Raw genomic sequence first — 15,348 nt, 5'->3', positions numbered from 1 at the left:
AATCAGGAAGAGATAAAACAGAGAAAGAAAATTATAGACCAATCTCCCTCATGAATATAGATGCAAAAATTCTAAATAAAATACTAGCAAAAAGACTACAGCAACTTATCTCAAGAATAATACACTTTGATCAGGTAGGATTTATTCCAGGAATGCAAGGATGGTTTAATATTAGGAAAACCATCAGTATAATTGATCATATCAACAATAAAACTAGCAGAAACCACATGATCATCTCAATAGATGCAGAAAAGGCTTTTGACAAAATACAACATCCATTCCTATTAAAAACATTAGAAAGTATAGGAATAAATGGAGCCTTCCTTAAAATAATAGGTAGCATTATTTAAAGCCATCAGCCAGTATTATATGTAATGGGGAGAAGCTAGAAGCATTTCCCATAAGATCAGGGGTGAAACAAGGGTGTCCACTATCACCCCTCTTATTCAACCTAGTACTAGAAATGTTAGCAGTAGCAATTAGAGAAGAAAAAGAAATCAAAGGAATCAAATTAGGCAAAGAAGAGACCAAGAAGAGACTCTTTGCAGAGGATATGATGATATACTTAGAGAATCCTAGAGAATCAAGTAAAAAACTACTTGAGACAATAAATAAATTTGACAAAGTTGCAGGATATAAAATAAACCCACATAAATCCTCAGCATTCCTATATATTTCCAATGAAATTCAACAGCAAGAGATAGAAAGAGAAATCCCATTTAAAGTTACTGTAGACATTGGGAATTACTGCCAAAACAAACCCAGGACCTGTATGATCATAACTACACAACACTTTTCACACAAATAAAGTCAGATCTAACTAATTGGAAAAATATCAATTGCTTGTGGCTAGGTCGAGCTAATATAATAAAAATGACAATTTTACCTAAATTAAATTATATATTTAGTGCCATACCAATTAATTTACCAAAAAACTACTTTATAGAGCTAGAAAAAATAGTAACAAAATTCATTTGGAAGAATAAACGGTCCAGAATATCAAGGGAATTAATGAAAAGAAATGCTAGGGAAGGTGGCCTAGCTATACCAGATTTCAATCTGTATTACAAAGCAGCAGTCATCAAAACTACTTGGTACTGGCTGAGGAATAGAGGAGTGGATCAATGGAATAGATTAGGCACACGAGATTCAGAAGTCAATGACTATAGTAATTTGTTTGATAAACCTCCAGACCCTGGTTTTTGGGATAAGAACTCACTATTTGACAAAAACTGCTGGGAAAACTGGAATATAGTATGGCAGAAACAGGGCATAGACCTTTATCTAACACCATATACCAAAATCAAGTCTAAATGGGTGAATGATCTAAATATAAAGGTTGATACTGTAAGCAGTCTCCTAAAACAAGGAATAGTTTACCTATCAGACTTGTGCAGAGGGAAAGACTTTATGACTAAACAAGAATTATAAAACATTATAAAATGTAAAATGGATAATTTTGACTACATGAAATTGAAAAGTTTCTGTACAAACAAAGCCAATGTAACCAAGATTAAGAGGGAGGTGGGAAATTGGGAAAGAATCTTTACAACCTATGTCTCTGACAAAGGACTCATTTCTAAAATATACAGAGAATTGAGTCAAATTTATAAGAATACAAGTCATTCCCCAATTGATAAATGGTCAAAGGATATGAACAGGCAGTTTTCAGAGAAAGAAATTAAAGCTATCTATAAGCACATGAAGAAATGTTCTAATTCACTATCGATTAGAGAAATGCAAATCAAAACAACTCTGAGGTACCACATCTCACCAGTCAGATTGGCTAAGATGACAAAACAGGAAAATGACAAATGCTAAAGAGGATGTGGGCAAATTGGAACACTAATGCATTGCTGGTGGAGTTGTGAACTAATCCAGCCTTTCTGGAGAGCAATCTGGAATTATGCCCAAAGGGCTATAAATACTTTCATACCCTTTGATCCAGCAATACCACTCCTAGGGTTATATCCCAAAGAAATCATAGAAATGGGAGAAAGACCCATATGTACAAAAATGTTTATAGCAGCTCTTTTTGTGGTAGCAAAGAATTGGAAATTAAGGGGGTGCCCATCAATTGGGGAATGGCTGAACAAGTTGTGGTATATGCATGTTATGGAATACTGTTGTGCTATAAGAAACGAGGAGCAGATGGTCTTCATATTTACCTGGAGAGGCTTAAAAGAACTGATGCTAAGTGAGAAGAGTAGGACCAGGAGAAATTTGTACACAATTACAGACACAACGTATGTGTGATGACCAACTTTGATAGACTGGACTCTTCTCAGCAATGCAGTGATATAAGTCAATGCCAAAAGACTCATGATGGAGAGAAATATGTGCATCCAGAGAAAGAACTAGAAAGAACTAAGTTTATATCCAGGTGGAAGCAAAATGCCTGATCTTTTTCCTTCTCTTATTTGGTTTTATGTCCTCTTTACCATTTTTCATTCCAGCTGGTACAATCCGTCCTTATAACCTGACTAATGTATAATGTGAAAGTATTTACAGATCCTATACTTGAATATAAGCCGCCATGGGGGGGTGGGGGGGAGAGGAAAGAGAGGGGGACAAAATGTGAAACTCAAGGAATTGTGGAATTGAATCCTGTAAACTAAAAAGAAACAAACAAATTAATAAAAAAAATTTTAAAAAGAAGCAATTACATAACATAAATTATGAGTATTAAAAAGACAGGAGGGGCTTGTTAAGGGATTAGGTAATGGGGGAGGGGCCCCAGCCCCAATGGAACTGCACATGCGATAACCCACAACGCATACAGAAAAACCCATTTGCGGGGATATGTATGTATGATAATGATATTATAATAAGCCTCTCCATGTCATAAGTTCACTCTAGGTCAGTTGTTTCTATCAGTGCTCAGGTGCCTACTTAGACAAAGTCCCTTCTCTTCTTTTGGGCTCCACATCCTGCTTGAGCATCCTGGTGGTTCTGCTTTCTGATTGGCTGGCTCTTGTGGTCCTGTCTGAGATTGGATGGAAGTGGTTATGGTTGAGTACATGGACACACCTGCTGTTTCTGTGAGAAATATGAGTTCATGGACACACCTGTTGGCCTAGTGAGGCATATATGAAGAAGTCAGAATATTGGGACTAGGGGCAACTTTATTAGGATTCCATCATAATCGATATCAAATTGCTTGCCACTTCAGGGAGAGGATGGGGAGGGAGGGAGAAAAATTTGGAACTGAAAACACAATTTTGATGAATGTTCAAAATTGTCTTTACGCGTAATTGGAAAAATAAACTTTTTTTAAAAGAGGAAAAAGAAAATCTATGTAAAGTGCTTTGCAAACCTTAAAGTGCTATAGAAATGCTAGCAATAATATCAGTGATATTCACAATATTAATGTTAAATAATGATAAGATTAGAAATAATAATAGCACCATTTACCTCCCATGATTGTTATGATTATAAAATGAGAGAATGTGTGGAAAGCACTTTGTAAACCTTAAAGTGCCATAAAAATGCTAACTAGAGGCAGCTAGATGGCTCATTGAATAGAGAGCTGGAGCTGGAGTCACACACAGCTGTGTGATCCTGGGCAAGTCACTTCACTCTTTGCCTCTGTTTCCTCATCTGTAAAACAAGCTGGAGAAGGAAATGCAAACCACTCCATGCCAAGAGAAGCCCAGATGAAGTCATGAAAAAGTCAAACACAACTGAACAACTCGAAATGTTAGCTCTTAGAAGCTACTCTCCTAAGACTCCTTTTTTTTTTTTTTGCTTTTTGGGGGGCAATTGGGGTTAAGCGTCCGAGGCCAGACTTGAACTGAGGTCCTCCTGACTCCAGGGTCAGTGCTCTTTTCACTGCACCACTTAACTGCCCTTCCTAAGACTCTTAAAGTGCAGAAAAGGTGTATTGGTAGAGGGAGTTTTCTCATCTGGGAGTTCCCTCTACAAATGAAATCATGAACTGGGGCCCTATCCCTAGAATTTACGAAATCACTACCATCTCACCCTGTTACAGATGGGACTTATATTCCCATTTTGCAGAAGAGGAAACAAACCCACAAGGCAAAAGTGCCTACCTCGATGGAGGAAGGTGTTTGGAAACAGCATCTCTTATCCTCTGAGCATGTCTTATTCAACAATTCAAACACTTGTTAAGCCCCTGTTGCATGAAGAATACTCTCCTTGAGATAAAACCAAGTCCCTAACTCCACAGAGCTAATCTGGACTGGAAGTGGGTGGGAGGGAGGGGGAGGGGGAAGTTGGGAGGGGAAGGTGGAGAAGGAAGAAGTCTCTGCCGATGCATAGAATTATAATCCATAATGATAAGAGACTTGTAAGTAAGGAGGATTTGGTTATTCTTTTTAGTTTCAAGGATCCTAGATCATATTTCCCAGGATCCTGGCTATAAACAATTCCGCCATGGCTACACAGTGAGATATGGGGGGGGGGGGGGGTGATATAATTTTATTTTTAACTACGCTTGCCCTGAATGACACTATAGCTAGAGTTAATCTGTGAGGTTATTACTGGCAATATGCCTTCTTTGTTGCCCTATAAAGCAAGTAGGAACTGTTCAGTGAGTGGAGAAGCCATTTGGGATATGAGTAATGCATGTACCTGCCTGTGCATTGGCCCCCATCAAGGCTTAGGGTGAACCCATAGGGGAATATGACAGTGTAATGCTGTGTGTGCCTTGATCAGCCCACATCAAGGCTTGAGGAGATTTAGGGGAGTGCACAAGCTGGAATGCTGTGCATGTCTTTACTGACCCCATTGAGACATAGGGGTAGCTGCATGGCTTCTCGCTGGCACCTTCAAGAAGGGTGATTAGGGGATCCTGTAGGAATAAGTGCTCCCATTATCAGGAACCCACAGAGAAGACTAGACTAGAATAAAGTAAGATTATTAACCCCTCAGAAGCTGCCTTCCTGTCCTTCCTGTATGGCCAGATCAAGAGTGAACCTGTTAGAGGCTGGAGTTCAAAAACTCCAGTGCTTCCTTTAAAACACTTGGACATCAAAGAGGTTGGAGGTGTCTGGGGAGGGGAAGGGCAATGACAACAAGTGTACTGACTTAATGCCACCCAGCTGGATGAGTGCCATAGCCTGCTAAAGTCCATCCCCACTCCACCTAGCCGTCAAAACGGAAGTGTGACCATATCACTCCCCCTGCTCAAACTCTAGTAGTCCCCACCACCTCCCAGATCAAATATAAAACCCCCTATTTGGCATTCAAAGTCCTTCAAAACATATCCCCCCCCCCATACACACCTTTTCAGTCTTTTTACATGCTTACCCCGCCATCGAGTACATTTACATCCAGTGACACTGGCTTACTTGCTATTTCACACATATGATTCATCTCCCAACTCCATCCTCTTCCACCAGGTATTTCCCATGCCCAAAGCTCTCTTCTCTCTAGCCTCATCTCCATCTCCTGGAATTCTTGGCTTCCTTCAAGTCTCAGCTTCTGGCAGAAGCCTTTCTCAATTTCCCCTAAATGGTAGTGGATAGAGCACTGGGCTTGGAATCGGGAAGACTCATCTTCCCGTGTTCAAATCTGGTCTCAAACACTTCCTAGCCTTGAGACCCTGGGCAAGTCACTTCACCTTGTTTGCCTCAGTTTCCTCATCTATAAAATGACTTGGAGTAGGAAATGGCAAATCACTCCAGTATCTTTGCCAAGAAAAGCCCAGGTAGGCTCACAGAAAGTCGGACGTAACTGAAACGACTCAACACAGGTACCTTTCCTCTGTTGATTATCTCTAAGCTATCCCTGCCTATATCTTGTTTGTACATTGTATTTGCATGCTGTAACCCCCATTAGACTGTGAACTTCTTTAGAGCAGGAATTGTCTTTTACCTTTGTTTGTATCCCTAGCACCCAATAAGTGTTTAATAAATGCTTCCTAACTTGATCTCATTTATCATCTTTTTAGTGTATTTTATATTGCAGGTAAAGGCTACCTCCCATGGAATTGCTATAAAGTACAGAGACTAGTCTGGGCAAAACTTACACAAGGGAGACAGGAAGAAAACCAAGTGCTCCCCACAATTTATGTTTAAGTGGTTATTCTTTGTTACAAGTGTGATATAGGCAAAGTACTCAGCCTAACAACTTTCCGTGGCTCACTGAGATAGGATCTAACTTTCTTAGCCATTCCCTCCACTTAAGTTTACCCCAAGGATCACACACCATCTTTTAAACAACTTACTATCACAACATACACAAAAGTCTTGAAAATTGTTAAAGCCCTATGTAAATACGATAGCTGAACTGATTCATTTCTGTCAATATTATCTTTGTGTAACTGGCACTTCAATCCATGGGGCCAAGCCCTGCCTGCTTCTAACTGACCACATATTCTGGCCTGGTGTGTTTTAGGAAGACAAGGCAGTCTCATGAACCCTATGATGGTAGGGACAGAGGCAGGTCATTTTTGAAAGGAGAGACAGTTCATGCTGTTTCTTATAGTCTCCCAAGTGACAAGTACCTCTTCATCCATTCTATTTTTTTTTAAGTTTGAGTTAAGCTTTTTATTTAATGTCACAAAAAAATATTTAGTCAAACAGACCAAAGCCCATGTCATCATCGGACTCCTCGGATTCTTCTTTTTTGGCTTCCTCTTTCTTCTTCTCAGAAAGAGAAGCTGAGGCAGCTGTGCTAGCAGGAACAGCCCCTCCAGCAGGGGCAGCTGCTGGGACAGGTCCACCAACTCCTGCATTGAAGATGAGACTTGCAGTGTTGACATTGGACAGGGCCTTGGCAAATAGTCCAGGCCAGAATGGTTCAACATTTACACCTGCTGCTTTAATGAGGGCATTGATTTTATCTTCCGTAACAGTAACCTTATCGTCGTGAAGGATGAGGGCAGAGTAGATGCAGGCGAGCTTGGAGACAACCATTTCAGTAGACAGATGAGGAGAGGCTTGTTTGTAGTGGTGCTAGTCGCCAGATGAAGTGAGGGTTCACCCCCACGTGGCCTTAGCTTCCGAAGAAGAACCAAGCACCTTACAGACAACTGAAGAGAGCTTCTTTATCCATTCTAAAGTTCAGCTGAAACACCCTCTGGACTTTTCTGACCCACCCACAGCTAGTGCCACTTCACTGAAATTATATTTTCTGTAATTACACTTTTATTTATTTTTATATTTTATTCATTATATTTGTTTTTTGTCTAGTTTTGTATTTATTTTTGTAGTGGGAGTGATCCTACTTTCTAGTTCTATGAGGGTAGACACTGGCCTCTTGTTAAGGAATAAGCAAAGCTCTTAATTGTGTCCCTCATGTGTCCCCATGACTAGGGTTGTGGCAAAGAGGACTGGCCACCAAACATCACAGGGAATGGATTATTGTTAAGGAATCTCCTCCTTTAGCAATTTATAAGCTGAAGAAAGGTAGGAACCCACTTTGCCCTTTAGATAACCTCTCAGGTTAGATCCAGCACCAACTCTCCTTTGGACTAGGTGGGAGGAAGGATTTCTCTCTCCTCTTCCCCCAGCATCCCTACAGCTCAACTGTTTGGCAGAGAGGTTATGTACTTGCTTAGATCATCCTGAGACTGAACCTTAACGCCCTGGTGGCTTCTTCTGTTTTATGTTTCTTTCCCTGAATATAAATCACTAAAAAGTGATTCTGAAAGGTTGCCACTTCCAGCCTGTTAATTCAAGGAGTCAGGAACAGCCAGTGTTGATGAAGTGTGAGCTTCAAAGTTTATAGGATCATGCAGGATGGTGAGATTTCCCAATGATGAAGTTCCTGGAGAATGGTGACATGATAGAGAAGTTCATAGATGTCCTGACTTGGAATCAAGAAAACCTGAGTTTGAATCTTGCCTCAGACCTTTACTAGCCATGTGACCCTAGGCCTCCCTCATCTGTGAAATGGGAATAAGACTATACCCACCTCCCAGGTTTATTGGAAGAATTAAAAGAGATAATATAGATAAGATGATGTGCAAAGCTTAGAATGATATTCAAATGTTAGCTAGTATGAGATCTCTTGTTTCACTTGGACCGAGTTCTGCAGGTGGATACTTGAGTCACACTCAAGCCAAGGACCTCCCTGGTTGACAGTGATCCAAGCCCGGAGAAAGCCACTCTTTCTCACCAGTGTATTAAGTTACTCTCCGTCGGGAAAAGGAGATTCATTCTCATTGTCAACTATCATAACCTTCTGTGGGTCTCCATTCATAGAATCACAGATTTAGAGATGGAATGGTCATCTGGTTCAGTTCCTCCATTTTACACGTAATATTATCATCAATTTTATCCATTAGGGGCAGCTAGACTACCAGCCCTGGAGTCAGGAGGACCTGAGTTTAAATCTGGCCTCAGACACTTAACACTTAACTAGCCATGTGACATTGGGCAAGTCCCCTAACCCCAATTGCCCTCCAAAAGGCAAAACAAAAAAACAAAAAAATCAATTTTATCCATGAGCTTTTACAAAGGAATATTTGCTGAGAAGACATAACACACAGAGAAGTATGTAAATGTCCTTCCTGTTCCTGAAGCAGCAGGAGACACTCTTCTGTCCATGACCTTGGTCCCCAAGGAGAATGGGTTCGAGTTCAAAGTGGTTGCTACAAATCATTCACCCCACCAAGTTCATTCCCAAATGTGTACTCTCTTGCCATATGACCCAATATCTAAGATACTAGCTAGAACCATTGCTGAGCTGAGTCCAGTAGGACACTCCTCAGGGAGGCCTCCATTCAGCACCTCCTCCAGCTGGCTTTTCTGACCCCTTCAGATCTCACAAGGGAAAGAAGACCCAAATAGGGAGCAGCTCCATTACAAACCCATCCCTTGGAGCTCATGTATCTGGGCCAGTCGAATGGAGGGAAAGCATCCTCCCCTGCCCCCAGCTGACCTTCTAGCACTCAGACACTCATATTCTATGGTCAGCAAGAAATAACAAGAATAAGTTTCTCTACTGGAGTCTCATGTATGCACTTTCCATTCTGGCTTAATAGCCAACCAAGAGGCCTTGCTTCTTTTAAGCAGAGAGGAAACAGTCACCAAGTGTCTGAGTGTGCTCTTGAGTCCAAAGCAAGGCCCCTCCACACACCTCTAAAAGCCGGTTCCTCGGACTCTTCAAGTAGGTCGCCATGCATGGTCCCTAGACTGGTCCTTGCCTGCATTCATAGGGGAGGAGTCTGAGGCCTCTAGAAGACTTCCCCGAGCTCACAAAGGCAGTATGTATCAGAACTGGAATTGTAGCTCAAGTCCTTCGTCTCCACATCCAGAGTTCTTTCCAATCCCCGACACCTCCCTTCCCACACACCCAATGGCATGGTTCTCATTTGTCCCCTTCTCTCCAGTAGCTCAGCATTTATTAAACACCTGCTGTGTGACAGGTGCTAAAGTTTTCTTGTTGGGTTGCTTTTTTTTTCTCATGATTTATCTATATTGGGGTTACCAGTGGGGAATTCTCTATCAATACAAATGAGAACCTGTTTTGCAGCTTATATTATTGGAGCGGGATGGGGCACTGAAAGGATGAGTGACTTACCCAGGGTCACACAGCCAGTATGTGTAAGAGGTGGTGAAGAGCCTCCTGGGTACAAGCACAAAAGTAAGACAGTTCCTGCCCTCAGGAAGCTTACATTCTAAGGTGAAATACAACATGTAGAGGGGAGTGGCAGCCAAGGGTCTTGTTCAAAGCAGTCACAAGACTGGTAAGTAGAGCCATAGGGTTATTGAATCCAAACTTCACAGAACAAATCCCTTTAATAAAAGGATTTGTTCTGTAAAACTTGGACTCGGTTAAAGGGCTGCACTTCAGGACCTAGAGGGCCACATGTGGCCTCAAGGCCCACAGGTTCCCCACCCTGGTCTATGTCATGAAAAAAAATTTAAGACAAATTCACAGACCCTAGGTTAAGAACCTTTGCTCTATTCTTGCTGCCCTTGAATGTGGCTATTAAGTGGTCCAGCCTCAGACACTTCCTAACTGTATGACTCTGAATAAGTCACTTAACTTCTCTCTGCCTCAATTTCCTCAACTGTAAAATGGGCATAACAATAGCACCTGCCTCCCTGGGTTGTTGTGATGTCCAATGAAATCATATCTATAAAGCACTTAGCACAGAGCCTGGGCACAGTTGGCACATAATAAGTGCTTGGTATCTCCCTGTCCTTGGCCAGAGGAGAAAGGCCAGTGACAGAGCAAACAGCAGAAGACTCTTCCAGGGAGGCCCTAAAGTCCTGACCGATTGCACATGGGACGCCCATCACGCACTCATTGCCTTTCCCTGGTAATAAATAGGCTTTTCCTCAGCTCCTTCACATGAAGCTGCCAAAGTGAATCATCTTCCTGAAGCTCAGGTCTAGCTCTATAACTCCCAAGATCAAACTTCTCAGCCTGATTTTTATTTAAGGCCCTCCTCAGTCTGGCTCTGACCAACCTCAGTGCCCATATATACCTCCTTCATATACACTAGACTGTTGTTGTCTGACGGTCATGTCCAACTTTTCATGACCCCAAGTAGATTAAACAAACAGAAGTCAAGTGACTTGACCAGGGTCACATAGCTAGTGAGAATCTGAGACCCTATTTGAAGTCAGATCTTCCTGACTCCAGAACCAGGGTTCTATCCACTGAGCCACCTAACTGCCTTGGTACTCTGGAACACTCTTCCTCTAATCTGGTCTTGTCTCCTGCCTCCTCAAATTTAGACAATATGTGTCCCATGATGTCTGTCTACCGCTTAACAACCCCTGCTGGCCCACAGGGGCTGGGGTACTGGGCCATTTCCTATTCTGTACCCAGGTGTGTCGTTGGGGCTGGGTTCAGTCCTAGAGAACTCTGCCTCTAATGAAAGAAGACAAGGCTCCCTGTTCTCACACTCTTTAGCTCAATAAACCCTGACCCCAACACCCCAGGGAAAGTTTTATTTCTAGCTAGGGCAATGGCTCATGTCTAGGGTTTTCCTAAAAAAGGGAAGAAAACGTATTCAAAACACAATATGAATCATGTATGAATCAGATAATTGATTCCTTCACAAGAAAGAAACTCTAAACATAGCATTTAACAGAACAACTTGGGATTTGGTAAGTCATAGCTACTGATATAATCTACTGACACTTAAATCTCATGACAACATAAATCAGTTTGCAGGACTGATAATTAGACATTTTATATTCCACCTACCTCTGCAGGATCTAAATAACTCCCAGTACATGTCTGCTGGTAAGAGGGCCAGGCTTAGCACAATACCATTGGTCAGTGGCCATCAGCTCCAATGTAGAAACTACCCAAGCCCTCAGTGGTTCCTTGGTTCTTCCCAGACAGCTCCAACCAAGTGGAACTCAGGACCTTTGGACCTCTTGTCTTCTCTCCTAGACCTGCCCACCCTTTTCTGAGAAGAATTTTTGATTACCTACTCAGGGAAGGAAATACAAATCAGAAAAGGCAGCCAATAACCCATGTGAACCTCGCTCAGTTGAGTCCATGCCATATGTGGAACTGATACAGTTTAGGGTTCCTAGGAACCCCAAAATGTCAGGGTACAGGGCAGCATCCACCAGAAATGAATTCACAATCAAACCTTCTTCCAGTCAAGGAGCAGTTTATTATAAGGCCAATAGAAGTTGGTAGAGTTTCTAGTGAACCTGCAACTAAATGGGGGTGAGACTGATGCTTGTATACAAAAAGGGCAGTGAAAAGGATCTGGATGGGATTAAGGAATAGTAAGTAGTCTGTCTGGGAAGGAATGTCAAGTAAGTTAATGAGGTGATCTAGGCAGGCTGGCGTGGGCCTGCTGCCTTGGGTGAGGCACCAGTGATCTGAGCTGCTGAAATGTTTGGGAAAATTCAGTAACTGGGTTGCTTTCAAAGGCATGATCTTTTCCTTTTAGGGGTCCAGTTCCTATCACCTCATCAGGACCACTGGTCAGGAAGGAAGTGTTGCCCCTACCTGCTCAACCTTTTACCTGGGGAGTCTCAGGTAGTAATCTACCTGGTAGAATCAAAACAAAAAGTCAGACCTGGAAGTTATCTCCTTCTTTACACCATGTAGCACTGTGGTCCCTTGCCACTGGGGTTAAGGAAGGTCCAGGGGACCACTCAGGTCTTGATGCATCATTCCAAAGCACCAAGTCCCCCCAAACTGGGCCAATGCACGGCCAGAAATAGATCCTAAAATACACAAGTGAAACCGGAATGGATTCAGCTCTTCATGGGGCAGCCCCTGCCTGCACCTGGAATGAACTTCCTCATGATCGATCTCCACTTTGGGGGATCTTTATCTTTCTTTGGGGCTTAGCCTCGGCATCACACCCTCCAGAAGATTTCTTGTCCCAGTCGTTCCTTTCCTCTCCTTCCTCTGATATTTCCAGAATTCTTTGAAGACTCCTTTGCCCCCAACTGTATTATACACAACTCTGTCCATGATTTATCTCCCATGCTCTGCAGTGGACTGCAAACTTCCTCAAAGTTTGGGGCAGCTTCATTCTTGTCTCTGTATTCTGGATCCCCAATCCAGTGCCTGGCACCCAGTAGAGGCTTAATGTTTGTTGACTTGATTTGAATAACTGGGCATACATATGGGGTGTGCTGAGTGTGAAAGCATGTGCTAATGCCCCAAAGAATTTTCTCTGTTGTAGGAGAAAGAAGGCATGTTTAGTGACTCAGTCACTCTACTGCCTAGGGCCCCTGTAGGACTCTCTTTGGATTCCCTTAATGATGGGGCATAGGCTCTGGGAAACCCCTTGAACTCTGATTGAATCTTCCTTCTTGATGAGGCATTTGCCTGAGGCCATAAGCCTTTCATGATCATGGTTACTCTTAACCTAGCCTAGCCCTCCATCCTTGATCCTATCAAAATATCTATACTCAAATCTGCTACCCTTAAACTAGCCTAGCCCTCCATCTCTGTCACATCCAGGTGACCTTCAGCTATTTCCCATCTTTAATCCCATTCCTGGAGTCTGACCTCAGTCCCATCAAAGATCCCCCTTAGACTCCTCCTCAAGACTCTCCCCAAACCCTTCCTCTAGAGCACCTCTAGATCCCTCCCACAGTCTTTCTGTATATGAGATCCAACTTGCCTCCATGAAGATGCTGAGACTCAGTCGGTGTCAAATTGTTCTAGCGTACTTGTTAATACAAGCTCACAAATACTTAGGCTCCTTAAGATTCTACCAATTATGGTGAATCTTTAATAAACTTTGCTTTACTTTGGTTGAGAGAAGGCTTGAATCAAATTCATTCGGCAGGACCTGGTGTGTCGGTATTTTGGGGTCTCAAGCAACCCTAAAGCCCCCAAACCTCAATATTACCAGACAGCCTTTCCTGCTCTGGGGGAACTTCTGCTTGGCAGATCCCATTTCCTATTTGGGGCAGGCTGGCTGGCTGTCCTCTTCCTCCTATTCCAAGGTCTCCCTCCACTGCCCAGTCAGGGAAAAAAAACAAAAAACTACTGGACTTTTAAAACTCTCCATCTTGTCTCCTGCAGCCACTTTGATTTTCATGGCGCAGCTTATAGCTCATGACCCTCAGAATCTGGTCAGAACAAGGAAAGAAAGAAAAAGAGTTAAAATTTTTAATTTTAAAAGAATGTGCCAATTGTCACTAATGCCTAAAGTCAACCACTACTCTTTCATGACGAAGTTCAGGGATAGAGGAGCTGGGACTAGTCAGAAAGATGCATTTTTAGTCAAGAAGATAAGGCTGATAAGGCTGTTCTGTATTTTAGGGGGCAGGGAAGGGTTAAACTAAAAGAGAATCGTTTGCAAAGCTTATATTTTTTAACGTTTAACAGTTTTTAAAAGTTATTTTTAAAAATTAACTTAGTTAAATTTTAAATCCCTCAGCTTATTTGATGGATAAAAATGTCCTTAGTGATTGAGCATTCCATAAATATTTGCCATTAAAAAAACAAATAAAAATGAAATTACCTGGGTCTGCACCCTAGCTAGATGTACTGTGCATGCCTATTGTTAACTATTATAACATGATCAAATGAGATTAGGAAGCTGATGCATCTTGAGATATAAATAAAAGTTACTAATATTAGATACAAAGAATCCTTCTCCCTAAATGAATTCAGAGAAGCCATCCCAGTCTGCTGGCAGGCCAGACCTTGTGCAGCACTGACCTTCCTCACCCCCTGTAACCCTACACCTTCCTCTCGTGGCCTTCACATTCATCTCTATAGAATGAACTAATTCATGTCATATCTCAACGTTTTCTCTGTCGTTTAGTTGAACTTTAACCAGGACATACTCTGTAAGGATCCGGGAATTCTGTGTGGGTTCTCTCTCCCCTGATAAAGGTAGCAACAGTTCCTGGATTTAGGAGACTCTTTAAGAGTTGTGACCAAAAAAATTCACATCCAGCAGCCATCTTTTCAGTGTTGAGCTAGACTGGTCCTTGAATGAAAGCATTTTATAAACTTACTATATGAATGTCATTCATTCAACAAACATGAATTACACATGTGCCTCCAGAGAAGGAAATGGCAGGCCACTCCAGTATCTCTGTCAAGAAAACCCCAAATAAGGGGCGACCAGCTGGCTCAGCGAGTAAGAGCACTGGCTCCAGTGTTGGGATGACCTGGGATCAAATCTGAGCTCAGACACTCAGCACCACACCCAGAAATAACTGGCCGTGTAACCTTGAGCAAGTTACTTAACCCCAGTTGCTTAAAAAAAAAAAAGAAAACCCCAAATTGGGTCATGAAATGTTGAACACGACTAAAATGACTGAACACACACACTCCACATGCCTGATAAGAGACAACATGGGGGAAGGAGTACCTGTGGCCTTGAGGCCCCACCCCTGGAATACAGGATAGAGAAGCAGCATTAGAGTCCAGAGGACCTAAGTTCAAGTCCTCCCTCTCCCACATTCTGGCAATGTGATCCTGGTTAAGGTCCTTTAACCTCTCCGTGTTCCAGGAAAACTAAGAGCCAAGGCTCTCGGTGTGGATGATGGAGTTTTCTCATCAAGAGACCAGGGATCTGACCTAAGAAAAACGTGCAAAGTGTAGTAATAGCCTCTAGAAATGTTAAGACAAAAATAAACCAGTCCCTGCCTTCAAAGAACTTATATCCTATTAGAGGGAAACAACACATAAGTAAGTATAATACATATAGATGCATAAGTAAATATAATATTAATATAATTTGTAATTTTGAGGGAGGGCACTAACATGGGGGGGAGAAGAGAGGTTCCATGTAAAGGTTGGTACTAGAGTTGAGTCTTGCAGGAAGCTAAGAATTCTAAGAAACCAAGGTTAGGAAGAAGTGCTTTCCAATCAATTAATCAATAAACATTTATTAAGCACCTACTATTTCCCAGGCACTATGGTAAGCTATTCTTATACATGTGATCTCCTTTGATCCTCACAAAAACCCTGGGAGGA

General features: G+C 42.2%; 1 long non-coding RNA gene across 1 annotated transcript; it reads right to left on the bottom strand.

The window, feature by feature from the left end:
• Nucleotides 1-6,480: 6,480 nt before the first annotated feature.
• Nucleotides 6,481-6,875, bottom strand: LOC138150350 (uncharacterized). The gene is made up of 2 exons (XR_011165601.1): nt 6,779-6,875; nt 6,481-6,625 (listed from the first exon to the last, which is right to left on the bottom strand). It is a non-coding gene; the product is annotated as an uncharacterized lncRNA (long non-coding RNA).
• Between the last annotated feature and the right edge of the window lie 8,473 nt (nt 6,876-15,348).

This window comes from Petaurus breviceps, unplaced genomic scaffold (genome assembly GCF_028583685.1).
Source record: "Petaurus breviceps papuanus isolate PSGF00001 unplaced genomic scaffold, PetGlider_PUasm1.0 100, whole genome shotgun sequence".
NCBI lineage: Eukaryota > Metazoa > Chordata > Mammalia > Diprotodontia > Petauridae > Petaurus > Petaurus breviceps.
The sequence above is the reverse complement of the archived record's forward strand: the minus strand, read 5'-3'. Positions and strand labels throughout refer to the sequence as shown.